Source organism: Colius striatus, unplaced genomic scaffold (genome assembly GCF_028858725.1).
Source record: "Colius striatus isolate bColStr4 unplaced genomic scaffold, bColStr4.1.hap1 scaffold_59, whole genome shotgun sequence".
Lineage (NCBI taxonomy): Eukaryota > Metazoa > Chordata > Aves > Coliiformes > Coliidae > Colius > Colius striatus.
Window position 1 is genome coordinate 141,106 of NW_026908533.1, and position 20,751 is coordinate 161,856.

The following is a 20,751-nucleotide window of genomic DNA, read 5'->3' on the forward strand; positions in this document are numbered from 1 at the left end:
GGAGAAAAGTGAGGTTTTGGGGCAATTTTGGGGGATAAAATGTGGTTTTGGGGCAATTCTGAGGGGAAAAGTGGGGTTTGGGTGGAGTTTTGAGGTGAAAAGTGGGGTTTTGAGGCATTTCCGAGAGGAAAAAGTGAGGTTTTGGTGCAACTTGGTGTGTAAGAGTTCCAGTTTGGTGGGGTTTGGATGCAAGAGTCTCCCTAGTCCATCCCAGTTCAACCCAGTTGACACACTGGAGCGGCGGCTTTTATTGAGCGGCGGAAGGATCCGCGGGGAAAGGGGCCAAACCTCATTGGCGGAGGGATCCCATTGGGGCACATCTAGATCCGGCTCTGGGGGAGAAGGGTCCTCCAAAGCCCCAGTAGCTCCCAGTAACCCCCAAACCCCCTCCCAGTAACTACCAGTAACCCCCAAACCCCCTCCCAGTAACTCCCAGTAGCTCCCAGTTACCCCAAACTCCCTCCCAGTAGCCCCCAGTTACCCCAAACCCCCTCCCAGTAACTCCCAGTAGCCCCCAAAGCCCCTCCCAGTAACTACCAGTAGCCCCCAAAGCCCCTCCCAGTAACTCCCAGTAGCTCCCAGTTACCCCAAACTCCCTCCCAGTAGCCCCCAGTTACCCCAAACCCCCTCCCAGTAACTACCAGTAGCCCCCAAAGCCCCTCCCAGTAACTCCCAGTAGCTCCCAGTTACCCCAAACTCCCTCCTAGTAGCCCCCAGTTACCTCAAACCCCCTCCAAGTAACTCCCAGTAGCCCCCAAAGCCCCTCCCAGTAGCTCCCAGTTACCCCAAACCCCCTCCCAGTAACTCCCAGTGACCCCAAACCCCTCCCAGTAAATCCCAGTAACCTCAAACCTCTTCCCAGTAGCTCCCAGTAAGCTCCAGACCCCTTCCCACTAATTCCCAGTACCTCCCAGTAACTCTCAGTTACCCCCAAACCCCCTCCCAGTAGCTCCCAGTAACCCCCAAACACCCTCCAGTGACTCCCAGTAACCCCCAAACCCCTCCAAGTCCCTCCCAGTGACTTCCAGTAACTCCCAGTAACCCCCAAACCCCCTCCCAGTCGCTCCCAGTCGCTCCCAGTAACCCCAAACCCCCTCCCAGTCGCTCCCAGTAACCTCAAACCCCCTCCCAGTGACTCCCAGTAACCCCCAAACCCCCTCCCAGTCGCTCCCGGTCCCTCCCAAACCCCCTATCAGTGACTCGCAGTTACCCCCAACCCCCCTCCCAGTAACTCCCAGTGCCCCTCCCGTCTAGATCCGGCCGTCGGCCGTTGGGCGGAAGGATCCGATCGCCTAAGCGGCGGAGGAAGGACCCGAGGGGGGACGGAAACACCCGAGGGGGGACGGAAACACCCGAGAGGGGACGGAAGGAGCCGAAGCGCCGCCGGGTTCGGTTCGGGCGGTCCCTCCGTTACCGGGGAAGGGGCGGATCAAGGGCTCCCGGGTGCTCCCCCGACGCTGCCGCGGGACAGGGTTCGGCTCCGGCCCCGTTCGCCTTCGGCCGAGCCGGAACTGGCGACCGAAGCGGTTCGGGACCGGGACAAGCGAGTCATGGTGGACGCGGGCACTGCCGGGAGGGGAGACACCGCGCTTTAACCCCGCCCACCGCCCCCGCCTCGGCCAATCGGCGCGCGTCTGTCCGCGCCTCAGCCAATCAGATGGCGAGGCACCGCGGAGCTTGGCCCCGCCCAGCCGCTGCACCGTTCCATTCAACCCAGGACGCCCTCATAACCCCCCATTGCCCCATGACCCTACATGACCCCACGACCTCCCCTTGATCCTGTGACCCTGCGATGACCCCGTGACCTCCCGGTGACCCCTCCATGACCCCTCTGTGAGCCCTCATGACCTCCTTTTGCCCCTTTCACCCCTCCTTGCCCCATGGCCTTACGTGACCCCACGACATCCCCCTGACCCTGTGACCTCCCTGTGACCCCACCGTGACCCCGTGACCTCCCATTTACCCCGTGACCCCGTGGTGACCCCCTGACCCCTCTAGCTGCCCCGTGCTTTTGGTGGTCGGTGAGAACTCCCCTGACGAGGACACCGTGGTGAGTTTTGGGTGGGGTTGGGGGGTGGGGTCGTGGCCACGTGCTGTGACCCCTCCATTACCCCATTAGGCCCCGCCCTCTCCCCTTTGCCCCTCCCCCCCCAGGTGGAGTGTATTGTCAAGCTCGACCCGACCCAAACTTCCTTCCTCAAGGTGACCTTTGACCTCTGACCCCAGGCACTCCCAGTGCCTCCCAGTGACCCCCAAACCTGTCCCAGTGACTCCCAGTAACCCCCAAACCCCCTCCCAGTAACTCCCAGTTACCCAAAATCCATTCCAAGTGACTCCCAGTAACTCCCAGTGACCCCCAAACCCCCTCCCAGTATCTCTCAGTGAGTCCCAGTGACTCCCAGTTACCCCCAACCCCCTCCAGTGTCTCCCAGTGACTCCCAGTAACTCCCAGTAGCTCCCAGTCATCCCCCAGCTCCCCTCCCAGCTCCTCCCAGTGCCCCCAAAACCTCTCCCACCTCCTCCCAGTCCCTCCCAGTGAGCCCAAACCCTCTCCCAGTCCCTCCCAGCCCGTCCCAGTATATCCCAAACCCCCTCCCAGCTCCTCCCAGTCCTTCCCAGTAACCCCAAACCCCCTCCCAGCTCCTCCCAGTCCTTCCCAGTAACCCCCAAACCCCCTCCCAGCTCCTCCCAGTCACCCCCAACCCCCCCTTCCCAGTCCCTCCCAGTAACTCCCAGTGCCCCCTTTGCCCCCCCCAGATGGCAGACGGGGGCGGCCAACCCCAACTCACCCAGGTAAAGGGGGGGGAATGTGGGGGGGTGGCTTACGGCGTGGGCGTGGCCTGACAGAGAAGGGGGAGTGGCCACGCCCAAGCCGCGCCCCTGTGACGTCACGTGACCACGCCCCCTCCCCTCTTGCAGCCAGCCAAGCTGACCGAGGCCTTCAAGTACTTTGTGCAGGGGATGGGCTACAGTGACTGGCTAATGAGCTAATTAGCGGCCTTAATTAGCGCGATTAACGAAGGGCTCGTTAAGGAGGGGGTTGGGGGCACTTCATTCACCAGAATCACCGCGGAGCTAATTAACGGTGGGGGGGAGTGTTCGGAGCCTAACGACCTTCCCCCGCGCCTTAATTAACCCTTTAATTAGCGATTAATTAAGTCGCACCCCCCCCCCCTCCTGGGTTGAATGGAACGGTGCAGCGGCTGGGCGGGGCCAAGCTCCGCGGTGCCTCGCCATCTGATTGGCTGAGGCGCGGACAGACGCGCGCCGATTGGCCGAGGCGGGGGCGGTGGGCGGGGTTAAAGCGTGGTGTCTCCCCTCCCGGCAGTGCCCGCGTCCACCATGACTCGCTTGTCCCGGTCCCGAACCGCTTCGGTCGCCAGTTCCGGCTCGACCGAAGGCGAATGGGGCCGGAGCCGAACCCTGTCCCGCGGCAGCGTCGGGGGAGCACCCGGGAGCCCTTGATCCGCCCCTTCCCCGGTAACGGAGGGACCGCCCGAACCGAACCCGGCGGCGCTTCGGCTCCTTCCGTCCCCCCTCGGGTGTTTCCGTCCCCTCTCGGGTCCTTCCGCCGCCGCTTAGGCGATCGGATCCTTCCGCCCAACGGCCGACGGCCGGATCTAGACGGGAGGGGCACTGGGAGTTACTGGGAGGGGGGTTGGGGGTAACTGCGAGTCACTGATAGGGGGTTTGGGAGGGACCGGGAGCGACTGGGAGGGGGTTTGGGGGTTACTGGGAGTCACTGGGAGGGGGTTTGAGGTTACTGGGAGCGACTGGGAGGGGGTTTGGGGTTACTGGGAGCGACTGGGAGGGGGTTTGGGGGTTACTGGGAGTCACTGGAGGTTATTTGGGGGTTACTGGGAGAGACTGAGAGGGCGTTGGGGGTTACTGGGAGTTACTGGGAGTCACTGGAGGGTGTTTGGGGGTAACTGGGAGTTACTGGAAGTCACTGGGAGGGACTTGGAGGGGTTTGGGGGTTACTGGGAGTCACTGGAGGGTGTTTGGGGGTTACTGGGAGCTACTGGGAGGGGGTTTGGGGGTAACTGAGAGTTACTGGGAGGTACTGGGAATTAGTGGGAAGGGGTCTGGAGCTTACTGGGAGCTACTGGGAAGAGGTTTGAGGTTACTGGGATTTACTGGGAGGGGTTTGGGGTCACTGGGAGTTACTGGGAGGGGGTTTGGGGTAACTAGGAGCTACTGAGAGGGGCTTTGGGGGCTACTGGGAGTTACTGGGAGGGGGTTTGGGGTAACTGGGGGCTACTGGGAGGGAGTTTGGGGTAACTGGGAGCTACTGGGAGTTACTGGGAGGGAGTTTGGGGGTTACTGGTAGTTACTGGGAGGGGGTTTGGGGGTTACTGGGAGCTACTGGGAGGGGCTTTGGAGGATCCTTCTCCCCCAGAGCTGGATCTAAATGTGCCCCAATGGGATCCCTCCGCCAACGAGGTTTGGCCCCTTTCCCTGCGGATCCTTCCGCCACTCAATAAAAGCCGCCGCTCCAGTGTGTCAACTGGGATGGACTGGGGAGACTCTTGCATCGAAACCCCACCAAACTGTAACTCTTACACACCAAGTTGCACCAAAACCTCACTTTTTCCTCTCGGAAATGCCTCAAAACCCCACTTTTCGCCTCAAAACTCCACCCAAACCCTACTTTTCCCCTCAGAATTGCCCCAAATCCTCATTTTATCCCCCAAAATTGCCCCAAAACCCCACTTTTCCCCTCAGAATTGCCACAAAAGCACATTTTATCCCCCCAAATTGCCCCAAACCCCCACTTTTCCCCTCAGAATGGATGTGCAGCCTACCCAGACTCTGACCTTTGGCACTGGGAGGCAACTGGGAGGCAACTGGGAGCGGCTCCTGCTCCTGACCGTGGCCACGGGCGCTGATTGGACGGAGAGAGGAGGGCGCCGAGCACTGATTGGTTGCTACGGGAGTGGAGTCTGCCCGGCAACGGGACTAAAGAGAGATGATTGGCTGAGAGGCGGAGCGGCGGCTGGGGGGGGGAATGGGAGGGAACTGGGATGAACTGGGGAGGGAACTGGGGAGGGACGGGGATGAGCTGGGAGGGACTGGGAGGGAACTGGGACGAACTGGGAGGGCACTGAGAGGGAACTGGGAGCAACTGGGATGAGCTGAGAGGGCACTGGGAGGGACTGGGAGCAACTGGGAGGGACTGGGAGCAACTGGGAGGGAACTGGGAGCAACTGGGATGAGCTGGGAGGGCACTGAGAGGGAACTGGGAGCAACTGGGAGGGAACTGGGAGCAACTGGGATGAGCTGGGAGGGCACTGAGAGGGAACTGGGAGCAACTGGGAGGGAACTGGGAGCAACTGGGATGAGCTGGGGGGACTGAGGGGGCTGGGAGCAACTGGGAAGGAACTGGGATGAACTGGGGAGGAACTGGGAGGGAACTGGGAGCAACTGGAATGAGCTGAGAGGGCACTGGGAGGGAACTGGGATGAACTGGGAGGGAACTGAGGGGAACTGGAGGGAACTGGGAGCAACTGGGATGAACTGGGAGGGAACTGGAGGGAACTGGGAGCAACTGGGATGAACTGGGAGGGAACTGGGAGGGGACTGGGATGAACTGGGATCAATTGGGAGGGGATTGGGACAAATTGAAGGGAACTGGGAGGGACTGGGAAGGGGTTTTGGTTTTTTATCCCACTTTCAGCCAGTTTTGACCCATTTTTTACCCATTTATTCCATTATCCCCCAATTTTATCCCATTTTCAGACAGTTTTGACCCATTTTGACCCATTTTTTACCCCATTTATTCCATTAACCCCCAATTTTATCCCACTTTCAGCCATTTTTTACCCATTTTGACCCATTTTTTACCCATTTATTGCATTATCCCCCAATTTTATCCCACTTTCAGCCATTTTTTACCCATTTTGACCCATTTCCCCCATTTTTCCCCCATTTTTCACCCATTTTTGACCCATTTTAACCCCATTTATTGCATTATCCTCCAATTTTATCTCATTTTCAGCCATTTTTGACCCTTTTCGACCCATTTCCCCCCATTTTCAGCCATTTTTGACCCATTTTTGCCCCATTTTGACCCATTTTCGACCCATTTCCCCCCATTTTGACCCATTTCCCACCATTTTTGACCCATTTTCGACTCATTTCCCCCCATTTTGACCCATTTTTGCCCCATTTCCCCCCATTTTCCCCCAAATTTTGACCCATTTCCCCCCATTTTTGACGCATTTTTGCCCCATTTCCCCCCATTTTGACGCATTTTTGCCCCATTTCCCCCCATTTTCGACCCATTTCCCCAGCCTCCAGCCCACGTTCCTGGCCCTGACCTCGCTTACGGCGGGACACGCTGTCCGCACTCACCTCTCACACACCTTTCACCACTTTTGACCCCATTTATCTCATTGTCCCCCAGTTTTATCCCACTTTCAGACATTTTTGACCCATTTTGACCCATTTATTGCATTATCCTCCAATTTTATCCCACTTTCAGCCATTTTTTACCCATTTTGACCCATTTTTGACCCATTTATTGCATTATCCTCCAATTTTATCCCACTTTCAGCCATTTTTGACCCGTTTTTTACCCATTCCCCCCATTTTGGACCCATTTTTGACCCCATTTATTCCATTTCCCCCCATTTTTGACCCATTTTGAGCCATTTGACCCATTTTCGACCCATTTCCCCCCATTTTTGACCCATTTCCCTCCATTTTCAGCCATTTCTGACTCATTTTCGACCCATTTCCCCCCATTTATCCCAGTATCTCCCAGTTTTATCCCATTTTTGATGCATTTTGACCCATTTTTGACCCATTTCCCCCCATTTTTGACCCATTTTTTACCCCATTTATTCCATTTTCCCCCATTTTTTACCCATTTTGACCCATTTTTGACCCATTTATTCCATTATCCTCCAATTTTATCCCACTTTCAGCCATTTTTTATCCATTTCCCCCCATTTTGCCCCATTTCCGCCCCATTTCTCCCCATTTCTGCCCCATTTCCACCCCATTTTGCCCCATTTCTGCCCCATTCCCACCCCATTTCCCCCCATTTCTGCCCCATTTCCCTCCATTTTAACCCATTTTTGCCCCATTCCCGCCCCATTTTTGCCCCTCAGCCTGCCCCCTCCAGTGCCAGGTAGATCCCCACGGGACAGTGGTCGCTGCCCTGGGCCCGCTGCTCGATCCTGTTGTCGCACAGATCCTTCCTGCCCCTCTGGGACCACAGGCAGTAATCCAGCCTCCAGCCCACGTTCCTGGCCCTGGCCCCGCTCAGGTAGGTCCAGAAGGTGAAGGCATTGGGCAGCGAGGGGTTAAACATCCGGAAGCTGTCGAGGAAGCCGGCCCCCAGCAGCTCCCCGAATGCCTCCCTCTCCTCCCGCGTGAACCCGGGGCTCCTCTTGTTCCCCGACGGGTTCCTCAGGTCCAAGGGCTGGTGGGTGACGTTGAGGTCGCCGCAGATGGCGACCGGTTTGGACCGGTCCAGCTGGGACACGAAGGAGCGGAAGCGCTCGTCCCAGGCCTGCCGGAAGCTCAGGCGGCCCAGGCCTCGCCCGGAGTTGGGCACGTAGACGCAGACAACGCGCAGGGCAGGGAACTCGGCCGTCAGCACGCGCCCCTCGGCGTCCAGCTCGGGGTCACCTGGCAAGGGGACACACAGACGGGGATAAAAAGGGGCTTTAGGGGCCCAAAAAGGGGCTCTAGAGGCCCAAAGTCACTTTAGTCCTCAAAAATCAACTTTAATGGCCTAAAAAGGCACTTTAGTGGCTCAAAAAGTCACTTTAGAGGCCTAAAAAGGGACTTTAGAGGCCTAAAAAGTCACTTTTGTACCTAAAAAGGGACTTTAGTAGCTTAAAAAGGGGCTTTAGTGGCCCAAAAAGTCACTTCAGTGGCCAAAAAGGAGCTTTAGAGGCCTAAAAAGTCACTTTAGGGGCCCAAAAAGGGTCTTTAGAGGTCAAAAAGGGGCTTTAGCAGCTCAAAAAGGGGGTTTAGAGGTTTAAAAAGTCACTTTAGAGGCCTAAAAAGTCACTTTAGAGGCCCAAAAAGGGGCTTTAGAGGCCCAAAAAGTCACTTTAGTGGCCAAAAAGTCCCTTTAGAGGCCCAAAAAGTCACTTTAGAGGTCTAAAAAGTCATTTTAGAGGTCAAAAAGGGGCTTTAGAGGCCTAAAAAGTCACTTTAGAGGTCAAAAATTCACTTGAGTGGCACAAAAATGGACTTTAGAGGCCTAAAAAGTCACTTTAGTAGCCAAAAAAGTCATTTTAGAGGCCCAAAAAGTCACTTTAGTGGCCAAAAAGGGGCTCTAGAGGCCTAAAAAGTCACTTTTGTAGCCAAAAAGTCACTGTAGTGTCCCAAAAGTCACTTTAGAGGCCTAAAAAGACACTTTAGTAGCTTAAAAGAGGGTTTAGAGGTCTAAAGAGTCACTTTAATGGCTCAAAAAGTCATTTTATTGCCCAAAAAGGGGCTTTAGAGGCCTAAAAAGTCACTTTAGAGGTCAAAAGGGTGCTTTAGAGGCTCAAAAATGGACTTTAGAGGCCTAAAAAGTCACTTTACTGGCCAAAAAGTCAATTTAGAGGCCCAAAAAGTCACTTTTTGGCCTAAAAAGACATTTTACTGGCCTAGAGTCACTTTAGAGGCCTAAAAAGAGGCTTTAGAGGCCTAAAACGTCACTGTCGTGGCTTTAATGGCTCCTGAGGGCCCCAAATGGCCACTTAAGGCCTCAAAATGGCCACTTAAGGCCTAAAAATGGCTCCTAAAGGGCCCCAAATGGCCACTGAAGGGCCCCAAATGGCACTTAAGGCCTCAAAATGGCTCCTGAGAGCTTCTGGTGGCCATTAAGAGCCCCAAATGGCCACTGAAGGCCTCAAAATGTTAGCATTACTGTATATGGAAAGTTAGAAGTAGTTAGGCTAAGGTCTGTATCGAGGCCTAGTGAGCAGTGTGGGATGTTGATGTAACCTAGCAGTCTAGGGAACTAGTGGGGCATGCTGAGCGTGTGCATTCTTGCTTAAATAAAGCAAAGAGATTAGTGAAGAATGCTGAACACTGAATCTTGTTTTCTCAAAGAAATCGTTATCTCTTTACCTGTTTACCTGTTTGTTATCTGGAAATTTCTGGTTGTGGATTCAGATAAGCGTTGTCTCAAGTAACTACATGAAAGAGCACGACATAATCCTAAAGTCTAAGAAAACTGGTAAACATCACTGGGACCTGATGAAGTAATCATTTGTGGAAAGTATATAAACTCTGTGAAATTTTCTGTTAGTGGGGGCTCTGACTTTGGACACCAGTCCTCAGGTCCCTGGGGCCCTCAATAAAGCACCGCATGAAACGACCTCGGTTGTTTTGTGTTTTCCTTCGGGAACGGGCAGCAACAGGGACCCCTCAACATCCCCCACTCACCCCGTGGCGATGGGAGGGATCCAGCTGACCCCTCCATGCACCCCCATGATGGGACCCCAAGTGCCTCACTAAGAAGGTCGCGCGTAGCCCCCCACCCCCCATCTCAGGACCCCTTTGGGGGGCGTTTTTATCCCCCCAGCACCCATCCTCTGTCCCCCTCAGCACCCTGACTCCCCTCCCAGCACCCAGAGCCCACCCCAGTGCCCAGACCCCCTCCCCAGCACCCAGAGCCCACTCCCAGCACTCAAACCCCCTCCCCAGCACCCAAACCCCTCTCCCCAACACCCTCCATAGCACCCAGAGCCCTCCCCCAGCACCCAAACCTCCTCCCCAGCACCCTGTCCCCCCTAACCCCCTCCCAGCACCCAGACCCCCTGAGCCCACCCCCAGCACCCAAACCCCCAACACATAACCCCCTTCCCCGGCATCCCAAGCCCTCCCAACCCCCTCCCCAGCACCCTGATCTCTCCCAACCCCCTCCCCAGCACCCAAACCCCCTCCCCAACACCCTGAGCCCACCTCCAGCACCCAAACCCCCTCCCCATCACCCAAACCCCCACCCCAACCCCCTCTCCAGCACCCAGAGCCCTCCCAACCCCATCCCCAGCACCCTGAGCCCACCTCCAACATCTAAACCCCCTCCCCAGCACCCAAACCCCCTCCCCAACCCCCTCCCCAGCACCCTGAGCCCACCTCCAACACCTAAACCCCCTCCCCAGCACCCAAACTCCCTCCCCAATCCCCTCCACAGCACCTAGAGTCCTCCCCCAGCACCCAAACCCCCTCCCCAGCACCCTGAGCCCACCTCCAGCACCCAAACTCCCTCCCCAGCACCCAACCCCCCCCCCACAACCCCCTCCCCAGCACTCAGCCCCTCTCCCCAACCCTCTCCCCAGCACCTAAACCCCCACTCCAACCCCCTCTGCAGCCCCCCAACCCCCTCCCATTCCCGTTTACTGTGTGTGGGGGTCCCCCATAACCCCCCTCTCTTCTCTCTCTCTCCTCCCCCCTCCCCAGACGACTTCGAGTTCCTGTGCAATGTTCTGCGCCCCCCGGGCTACGCTGCACCCCCCTTCGAGCACCCCCCCCCTTACGCCCCCCCCACCTCCCCCTTACAGTCCCGACTATTTCGGGGGGTCCCACCTCGCCCCCCCCACTCTGCCCCCCCCGTTCCGAATACGACCCTTACTCCTTCGGGGCGGGGCTTGGCACCATCGGCGCTCACGATCCTCTTTACGCTCCCCCCCCCGGTACGAGGGGGATGATTTTGAGGCCCCCCTTTACCTTTCATCCCTCACCGACCTCGGGGACCCCGTTATGAACCCCCCGACCCCCACCCTGACCCCCACCCCGACCCCACGCCTGGTCCTACCAAGCCCACGGAGCCTTGGTGTAGGAGGAAGAGGAGAAGGAAGAGCAGGAGGGTGAGTTTGGGGAGGGGGTGGGGTGGAGGAGGGGTGGAGGGGGTGGATTTTGGGGTGCTGACCCCCAGCCTGACCCCCCCAGCCCCAGGGGAGGAGTGTGGGGTGCTCAGTGGGTGCCGCCACGGGCGCTGCGTCCGGCTCCCCGACGGCTTCACCTGCAGCTGCGACCCCGGCTACCGGCTGGACCCGGCGCAGCTCGACTGTGTCGGTGAGACACCCTCACACCAGCCTGAGCCCCCCAAAACACAGACACCCTCACACCAGCCTGAGTCCCCCAAAACACAGACACCCCACACCAGCCTGAACCCCCCAAAACACAGACACCCTCACACCAGCCTGAGCCCCCCAAAACACAGACACCCCACACCAGCCTGAGCCCCCCAAAACACACTGTCCCCCAAAGCGAGCCTGAGCCCCCCAAAACACAGACACTCCCACACTAGCCTGAGTCCCCCAAAACCAGCCTAAGCCCCCCAAAACACAGACACCCCCACACCAGCCTGAACCCCCCAAAACACACTGTCCGCCAAAACCAGCCTGAGCCCCCCAAAACACAGACACCCCCAAACCAGCCTGAGCCCCCCAAACCAGCCTGAGCCCCCCAAAACACAGACACCCCCACACCAGATTGAGCCCCCCAAAACAGACACCCCCAAACCAGCCTGACTCCCTCAAATCAGCCTGAGCCCCCTTTCAGTCTGACCCCCCCAACCAGACTGACCCCCAGCACCCTGACCACCCCCCAACACCAGGAGCCCCCTTTCAAGACTGAGCCCGCCCCAGCACCCAACCCCCTCCCAAATTCCCTCCTCGGCACCCAAATTCCCTCCTCGGCACCCAAATTCCCTCCCTATCCCCCTCCCCAGCACCCTGAGCCCTCCCCCAGCACCCAAACCCCCTCCCAAACTCCTTCCCCAGCACCCAGCCCTCCCCAGCACCCAACTCCCCCTGCCCAGCACCCTGATCCCCTCCCTCAGCACCCAACCCCCTCCCTAGCTCCTTCCCCAGCACCCAAACCCCCTCCCTCAGCACCCAAACCCCCTCCCTCAGCACCCAGAGCCCTCCCCAGCACCCAGCCCCCCTCCAAAACTCTTTCCCAGCACCCACACCCCCTCCCTATCCCCCTCCCCAGCACCCTGAGCCCGACCCAGCACCCAAACCCCCTCATTCAGCACCCAAACCCCCTCCCCAGCACCCTGATCCCCTCCCCAGCACCCAGGTCCCCTCCCCCAGCACCCAGAGTCCTCCCCAGCACCCAAACCCCCTCCCTCAGCACCCAGGCCCCCTCCCAAACCCCCTCCCTCAGCACCCAGGCCCCCTCCCAAACCCCCTCCCTCAGCATCCAAACCCCCTCCCTATCCCCCTCCCCAGCACCCAAATCCCCTCCCGAGCACCCAGATCCCCTCCCTAGCTCCCAGGGCCCTCCTCAGCACCCAACCCCCCTCCCTCAGCACCCAAACCCCCTCCCAAACTCCCTCCCCAGCACCCAACTCCCCCTCCCCAGCACCCTGATCCCCTCCCTCAGCACCCAACCCCCTCCCTAGCTCCCAGGGCCCTCCTCAGCACCCAAACCCCCTCCCTCAGCACCCAAACCCCCTCCAAAACTCCTTCCCCAGCACCCAAACCCCCTCCCCCAGCACCCAAACCCCCTCCCCAGCACCCAGCCCACCCCAGCACCCAGCCCCCCTCCCAAACTCCTTCCTCAGCACCCAAACCCCCTCCCCAGCACCCTGAGCCCTCCCCATCCCCACCCCCATCCCATCCCCCCCCCAATACCCCATTAACCCCTTCTGTGCCGCCGCCCTCCCCAGACGTGGACGAGTGTTCGGGCCCCCCCCGCTGCCAGCCCGGCCGCTGCCTCAACACCGCGGGCTCGTTCCGCTGCCTGTGCCCCCCCGGCCTGGCCCCGCCGCTGCCGACGCCCCCCCGCTGCCTCCCCCGCGCCTGAGCCGCCCCCCGCCGTATTTATTGTGTAGATAAAGAGATTTAAGGCGGGGGGGGGGCGGCATTGTGGCCCTCGGGATGATGGCGGGGGGGGGGGGGGCACCTATGTGTGTGTCCCCCCTTGGCACCCGCTGTGCTCCCCCCTCTCAGTGTTGGGGGGTCGCGGGGGGAGGTTTGGGGGACCCCCCACCCCAACACACACTGTTACAGAATAAAGGTTTTGTATAAAATGAGGGGGGTTTGTTTCGCACCCCCCCCCGTGAGAAATGGACGGGCCGAGGGGAGGGGCGGGGCCTGGCGCTGAGGGGAAAAGGGGCGGCTTTAGGTCTAAAGGCGGGAAAAAGGGGGTTTTGAGGGGATAAAGGGGGTTTTGGGGTCTAAAGGGATAAAAGAGGGGTTTTGAGAGGAAAAGGGGGGGTTTGAGGGGAAAAATGGAGGTTTTGAGGGGAAAATGGGAGGTTTTGGGGTCTTAAGGGATAAAAGGGGGGGTTCAGTCGAAAAGGGGATTTTGAGGGGATAAAAGGGGTTTTGAGGAGAAAATGGGAGGTTTGGGGGTCTTAAGGGATAAAGAGGGGTTTTGAGGGGAAAAGGGGGGGTTTGAGGGGAAAAATGGAGGTTTTGAGGAGAAAATGGGAGGTTTTGGGGTCTAAAGAGATAAAGGGTTTTGAGGGGAAAAAGGGGTTTTGGGGTCTTAAGGGATAAAAGAGGGGTTTTGAGGGGAAAAGGAGGGTTCTGAGGGGAAAAATGGAGGTTTTGAGTGAAAATGGGAGGTTTTGGGGTCTAAAGGGATAAAAGAGGGGTTTTGAGGGGAAAAAGGGGGGTTTTGGGGTCTTAAGGGATAAAAGGGGGGGTTGAGTCGAAAAGGGGGGTTTTGAGGGGATAAAGGGGGTTTTGAGGAGAAAATGGGAGGTTTTGGGGTCTAAAGGGATAAAAGAGGGGTTTTGAGGGGAAAAAGGGGGTTTTGAGGAGAAAAACAGGAGATTTGGGGATCTTAAGGGATAAAAGAGGGGTTTTGAAGGGAAAAAGGGGGAGTTTTAGGATCTTAAGGGATAAAAAGGGGTTTTGAGGTGAAAAAAGGGAGGTTTGGGTATCTTAAGGAATAAAAGGGGGGTTTTGAGGGGAAAAAGGGGAGATTTTGGGGTCTTAAGGGTTAAAAGAGGAGTTTTTGAGAGGAAAAGGGGGGTTTTAGTAGGAAGGTTTTGAGTAGAAAAAGGAGAGATTTGGGGATCTTAAGGGATGAAAGGGGGCTTTTGAGGGGAAAAAGGGGGGTTTGGGGGGAGTTTTGAGCCAAAAAGTGAGGTTTTGGTGAAGTTTTGAGGCAAAAGTGGTAGTTTAGAGGAGTTTTGAGGGGAAAAGGGGAGTTTTGGTGGTGTTTTGAGGGAAAAAGTAGGTTTTGAAGGGAAAAAGGGTTTTGAGGGCAAAAAGGGGAGATTTTGGGGTCTTAAGGGATAAAAGGAGACTTTAGAGGGGAAAAAGGGAGAGTTTTGGAGTGTTAAGGGTTAAAAGGGGGGTTTTGAGGGGAAAAAGGGGGTTTTGGGGTCTTAAGGGATAAAAGAGGGGTTTGAGTCAAAAAGGGGGGGGTTGAGGGGATAAAGGGGGTTTTGAGGAGAAAATGGGGAGGTTTTGGGGTCTTAAGGGATAAGAGAGGTTTTGAGGGGGAAAAAGGGGGGTTTGGGGGGAGTTTTGAGCCAAAACGTGAGGTTTGGTGAAGTTTTGAGGCAAAAGTGGGAGTTTAGAGGAGTTTTGAGGGGAAAGGGGGCGTTTTGGTGGAGTTTTGAGGGAAAAAGTTGAGTTTGAGGGAAAAAGGGCTGGGGTGAGGGGAAAAACGAAGGATTTGAGGGGAAAAAGGGTTTTGAGGGGAAAAAGGGGAGATTTTGTGGTCTTAAGGGATAAAAGGAGACTTTTGGGGGAAAAGGGAGAGTTGTGGAGTCTTAAAGGATAAAAGGGGGGTTTTGAGGGGAAAGGGGGGGAGATTGGGGATCTTAAGGGATAAAAGGTGGTTTTGAGGGGAAAAAGGAAGGTTTGGGGTCTTAGGGGATAAAGGGCAAGATTTGAGGGCAAAAAAGGGGGAGTTTTAGGATCTTAAGGGATAAAAAGTGGTTTTGAGGTGAAAAAAGGAGGTTTGGGGATCTTAAGGGATAAAAGAGAGGTTTTGAAGGGAAAAAGGGGGCATTGAGGGGAAAAACGGAGATTTTGAGGGGATAAAGGGGGGTTTGGGGGTCTTAAGGAATAAAAGGGGGTTTAGAGGGGAAAAGGGGGAAGTTTTGGGGTCTTAAGGGTTAAAAGAGGAGTTTTTGAGAGGAAAAAGGGGGTTTTAGGAGGAAAAATGGAGGTTTTGAGGAGAAAAAGGAGAGATTTGGGGATCTTAAGGGATGAAAGGGGTCCTTCGAGAGCAAAAAGGAGGTTTTGAGGAAAAAATGGGGAGTTTTTGGGGTCTTAAGGGATAAAAGAGGGGTTTTGATGGGAAAAGGGGAGTTTGATGGGAAAAATTGAGGTTTTGAGGGGAAAACGGGAGGTTTTGGGGTCTTAAGGGTTAAAAGAGGGGTTTTTGAGGGGAAAAGGGGGGGTTTGAGGGGAAAAACTGAGGTTTTGAGAGGAAAGAGGGGAGGTTTTGGGGTCTTAAGGGATAAAAGGGGGGTTTTGAGGGGAGAAGGTGGAGTTCAGTGGAGCTTTGAGAGGAAAAGGTGTGTTTTGGTGGGAAAAAGTTGGGTTTTGAAGGGGTTTTGAGGGAAAAAGTGGTAGTAGAGATTTGAGGGGAAAGGGGGGTTTTTGATGGAGTTGTGGTGCAATTTTGAAGGAAAAGTGAGATTTTGGCAGAGTTTGGAGGGAAAAAGGGGGTTCGGGGGGCTTTCAGAGTAAAAAAGTGGGATTTTGATGGAGTTTTGAGGAAAAAAAGGGGTTTCAGTGGAGTTTTGAGGAAAAAGTGGGGGTTTTGTGGTGTTTTGGAGGGAAAAAGTCATGTCTTGAAGGAGTTTTGAGGGAAAAAGTAGGATTTTGGTGGAGTATTGTGGGGAAAAAAAGGATTGGAATTTAGAGGAAAAAGTGTTTGTTAGAGTTTTGAGGGGAAAAGTGGGGCTTTGGGGGTTTTGTGGGGAAAAAGTGGGGTTTTTAAGAAGTTTTGAGGAGAAAGTGGGAGTTTAGTGGAGATTTGAGGGGAAAAGCGGGGTTTTTAAGGAGTTTTGAGGGAGAAAGTGGGAGTTTAGTAAAGAATTGAGGGGAAAAGGGGGTCTTGAAGGAGTTTTAAGGAGAAAGTGGGAGTTTAGTGGAGAATTGAGGGGAAAAGGGGGTTTTGAAGGAGTTTTGAGGAGAAAGTGGGAGTTTAGTGGAGATTTGAGGGGAAAAAGTGGGTTTTTGGTGGAGTTTTGAGGGAGAAAGTGGGAGTTTAGTGGAGATTTGAGGGGAAAAGTGGGGTTTTTAAGGAGTTTTGAGGGAGAAAGTGGGAGTTTAGTGGAGATTTGAGGGGAAAAGTGGGGTTTTTAAGGAGTTTTGAGGGGAATAAGTGCAGTTTGGGTGGGAGTTGAGGCTGGAGCTGAGGCAGAACCGTTTCCCTGAGAGGGGTGTGAGCCCCTGTGCCAGGCTCCCCAGGGAGCTGGGGGAGTGCCCAGCCCTGGAGGGACCCCAAAGCCGTGGGGCTGAGGTGCTGAGGCCGTGGGTCAGTGCTGGGCTGGGCAGGGTGTGGGGAGCGCTGGGACTGCAGCAGCTTCAGGGGCTTTAACCACCAAACAATTCCTGATTCTGAGGGGAAAAGTGGCGTTTGGGTGAGGTTTTGAGGGGAAAAGTGGGGTTCAGGTGGGTTTTTGAGGGGAAAGGTGTCTTTTGCTGGAGTGTTGTGGGACAAGATGTGGAGTCTGGCTGGCTGTGAGGGACTTTGCTCGTCCCTTTGGCTGCGGGAGGGGTGTCAGTCGCATGCAGGACGGCTGCTCTGCCAGAAGGAGGGGCTCGGAGACAAGAAATCAGCGGCAGAGCCCGAGCGGCAGAGGAACGCTGACAGTCGCAGCTTTCCTTCCCCTCCAGAGAGATGCCAGGGGACCCTTTCAGCCAGCCGAGTTCTGCCTCACTTCACTCTTTTGCGGTGTGAGGTGTCCCTCATGGTGCACAGCGAGTCTGCTCAGCCCACCCTGCAAACGCCAGGACGCTGAGGGACAGAAGGAAGCCCTCAGCCCCGGGTGTCCTACCCTTGTAGAGAGGTCCTAGGATCCATGTCAGCCAGCCAAGTTCCACCCTCCCAGCCCTTGCTGCCTGACAGGCTGCTCTGAGACCTTCCTGAAGGGCTGGGGGCTTTCTCCTGTCCCTCCGTGTCCATCGCGTCGTTGTTACAGCCTGGCTCGGGCAGCGCCGAGCCCAGAGGCAGAGCTGGTGTCCTGGCGGCGGCTGCCCACAGGGGAGCCAGAGCCCCGCACAGCCAATGGCAGCGCAGGAAGCGGGCTCAGCCCTGATTGACGTGTGAGCGGCGGCCAATCAGAGGCGGCAGCGCCTCAGGGAGGGCGGGCCCAGCCACGGCTGTGGCAGCCCCGCAGCCAATCAGAGACATCATCGCCTCAGGGAGGGCGGGCCCAGCCCAGGACAGAGTGACAGCTCCTCAGCCAATCAGAGAAAACGCTGCCTCAGGGAGGGCGGGCCCAGCCAGGGCAGGGACAGCCCCGCAGCCAATCAGAGGCGGCGGCCCCTCAGGGCACAGAGGGAAGGTGAGGCCAGGGAGCCCAACATGGCGACAGGGGAAGAAAGGAGAGGAAGGAGGAGAGGTCACTGGGGAGGGATCAAACTGAGGCCTCCTGCAGAGCCGGCCTCTGCAGCACCCTCCCCGCTGCTCTCCCCACTGTTCTGTTACAGCCAGTGTGTGTCTGTGGGAAATGATTTGTGCCCAGTGTGTGAACCTAAAAGGTTTGAAGCCCCTCTGGTGTGATGTGTGTGAGGGAATCAGTGTCCAGGGCGTTTGAAGCCCCTCTGGTGTGATGTGTGTGAGGAAATCAGTGTCCAGGGTGTTTGAAGCCCCTCTGGTGTGATGTGTGTGAGGGAATCAGTGTTCAGGGTCAGGAAAAATGTGGGTAATGTGTGTCAATATTCTCCAATATTTGTTCAAGGTCAAAGCTTGGGTTGATGGTGACATGCCATTGAGGAGAGAAGAAGAGATTTGGCAGAAATGTGCCATAAACCCTATAGCCTGAAAAAATCAGCCTGGCCTCAAGTTAGCTTGAATTGGGGTGATCCTAAAGAGACAGACAGAATTGGTCAAAGGATGGTTAGAAACTGATAGGAGATGGAAGTTGTCAAAGAGATAAGAGCCAATGGAACTAGAGTACAGAAATGTAGGCAGGGGCAGGAGGAACAGCCCAGCAGCTGCGGGGGAAGATTGCAACAGGCCCTGTGAATGCGTGGGGAACAAATCTCCAGGGTTTTCATCATGAACTGGCAGCAAGTGTGTGTGTGGGGGCCTCAGACTCTCTCATCTCCATTGAGTGAGGTTGTTGCAAATGTGCTGGGGCAGAAAAACTTCTCTACACCAAGTCAGATCAGCAGAGACATCCTTTATGTGACGATGCGCCGGGGACACGGGATGGTTCCCAGAGAGGCTGGAAGTTCCTCGCTTCTGCTGCCATCGGTGCAGGGAGGGAAGGCCCGTGCAGGAAAAAGCCCCCGTGATCCCTTGTGCCCTGCAGCGCTGCTCCCGAGGGCCACCCCCAGCAACTCCTGGAGGGCCGCCGGTGCGGCGCTGCTGCCGTACCGCAGCTGGGCAGGGTCCCGGCACAGCTCCATCCGTGGCCTCCGCTGTGGCTCTGAGCCACGTTCAACGGGGGCCCTTTGTCCCTGAGGGCTTTAGTGCCGCACTTGGATGGTCGTCTCCATCCGGCAGATTTCCTCTTGTCCAGTCTAGGGGGAGTTTGCGACTTGGTGGGCACCTGGCACCCAGCCAGGGCTAAAGCAGCACGTTTGATCACAGCCCCGTGCTGCAGAGCTGCTCCTCCTTCACTGCCTCCGCTGATGTTTCTTTTTGGCAGCCCTGAATATGAGAAACACATTGAACGTGATCCTGAAGGGCCCTGGAGCTACTTTGTTCCTTGGGGCTTCATCACAACTTGGAGGACTTGCTCTCCTCTTTCTCCTTGCTGAGCTGCAATAATCAGTGAACTCCACGAAACGGCTGCGGAGATCACGGCCCCGCGTCGCAGATCTGCTGCTCTCTCTCTGCATCTGCTGAGTTTCCTCCTTGGGTGTGGGAACCCCCATGGAGGGGACCTTGGAGGACCCTGGAGCTGTGTCATTGCTGGGAGCATGGCCAAGGATGTCAGGACTGCTCTTCCTCTTTCTCCACCTTCCTGCTGAGTGCTCATAGTCCCCGGGCTCAACGCTCCAGCTGTGATCACCGCTGCCCCACTGTGGGGATCTGCTGCGAGCCCTCTGCCTGGCGCTGCTGCTCTCATCGGGGGATGAAGGGCTGTGTGTGTGCTTCTGTCTGTTGCTGCCTGCTGTCTGCTGACCAGACAGCGCAGCACCAATGTGTTGGCCAGGGCCTGAGCAGTGGCATTTCCCGCTGCTGGGTGTCCGTGGCCAGGTGAGGTGCAGACGGCCTGCACGTGCCACTGGGGCAGCTGCCTGGCTTAGCTGGCTTCTGCTGGCTGTTGCAGGGGAGCTGCTGCCCTGTGCAGAGTGCACTGCCGTGTCCTGCAAAGAGAGCTGTGAAAAGGTCCTGTCCTTTGCTCCTGAAAGGACCACAACTGTGGGGACTCTCCAGAAGCTGTGCGAGGGGACAGCTCAGGCCCTCCCAAAGCCTCCCCTGGAGGGGGAAAGAAGGGTCAAAGGCCAACAAGCAGGATGCATCTAGGTGGGATGCCTTGAGAGAGAGAAGAGTTGTGGCTGTCAAGAAAGCTGCAGCGTGGGAGGGTGAAGAGTTGCAATGCAAGAGCCCAGAGAGAAACCCACTGTCCCTTTGGCGCCCTGAGCCACCTCACCAGAGTTACCTTGGTGTGTGAAGGCAGACCCCGTGCTCCTACAGAACCTGCCTTCTGGGTGCTAGACTGCAACAGCCTGAAGAAGGAAGAGATATATAATGCCATGATGGAGGAAGAAGCTCTTTCTGCAGGTTTCAAATCAGAGCTCCTGGGGAGAAGAAAAGACAAAGGATCTTGCTTTAGGGCTGTTCTGGACTGTTGAGTCATTTCCTTGGAGCAGCTTCTGCGACAGAGTGAAGACTTAACCAAGTCTACAAATGGGAATTGTGATTGGGGTCTTGCCACCAGTTCTGCCCCTGTCACAGCACGTCCTCATCTTTCTGCCCCCCACAGCCTCCATTCCTTAGACACATAGAATTACAGAAGGGTTTGGGTTGGAAGGGACCTGAAAGATCATGGTCCAACTCTCCTGCCACATGCTCTGGGCCACTTTCCTCTAGAAGAGGTTGATCAAAGCCCACTCCAACCTGGCCTTCAGCACCTCCAGTGAGGAGGCACCCACAACTTCTCTGAGCAACCTGTGCCAGGGTGTCAGCACTCTCAGAGAATTTCTTCCTAATATCTGACATCAATCTTCCCTCTTTCCACTTAAAATCATTATTCCTCCTCCTATCACTACCTTCCCCAAGAAAGAGTCTCTCCCTGTCCTTCCTGTAGGCCCCCTTGAAGGGCTCTTCTCTACATTAGCCAGCTGCAGAGAGTAGACAAGTAGAGGCTGACAGCATGGCAACAGCCCAAAGTCCAGTAAGGAAAGACGAGGACTGCGGTGGGAGAGTTCAGATTGCTCAGCACTGAATGCTACAGGGAGTTAATTAGCTAATTGTCTCCTAGGACACTCGGGAGGGATAAGAAGAAAGACAGCAAGGCTGGGGAAAGGAAACATATTCTGGACACATTCTTGTAAGACTTGCCATTACCTGACATAAAACAGTAAATAGGCTTGCTGCCTCTGAACTGTATTGATGTCACAAGGAGTCACAGACTCATCATCCATCTTGTACCACTGCCCATTGCCAGCCTGTGAAGAAAGACGTTGCTGT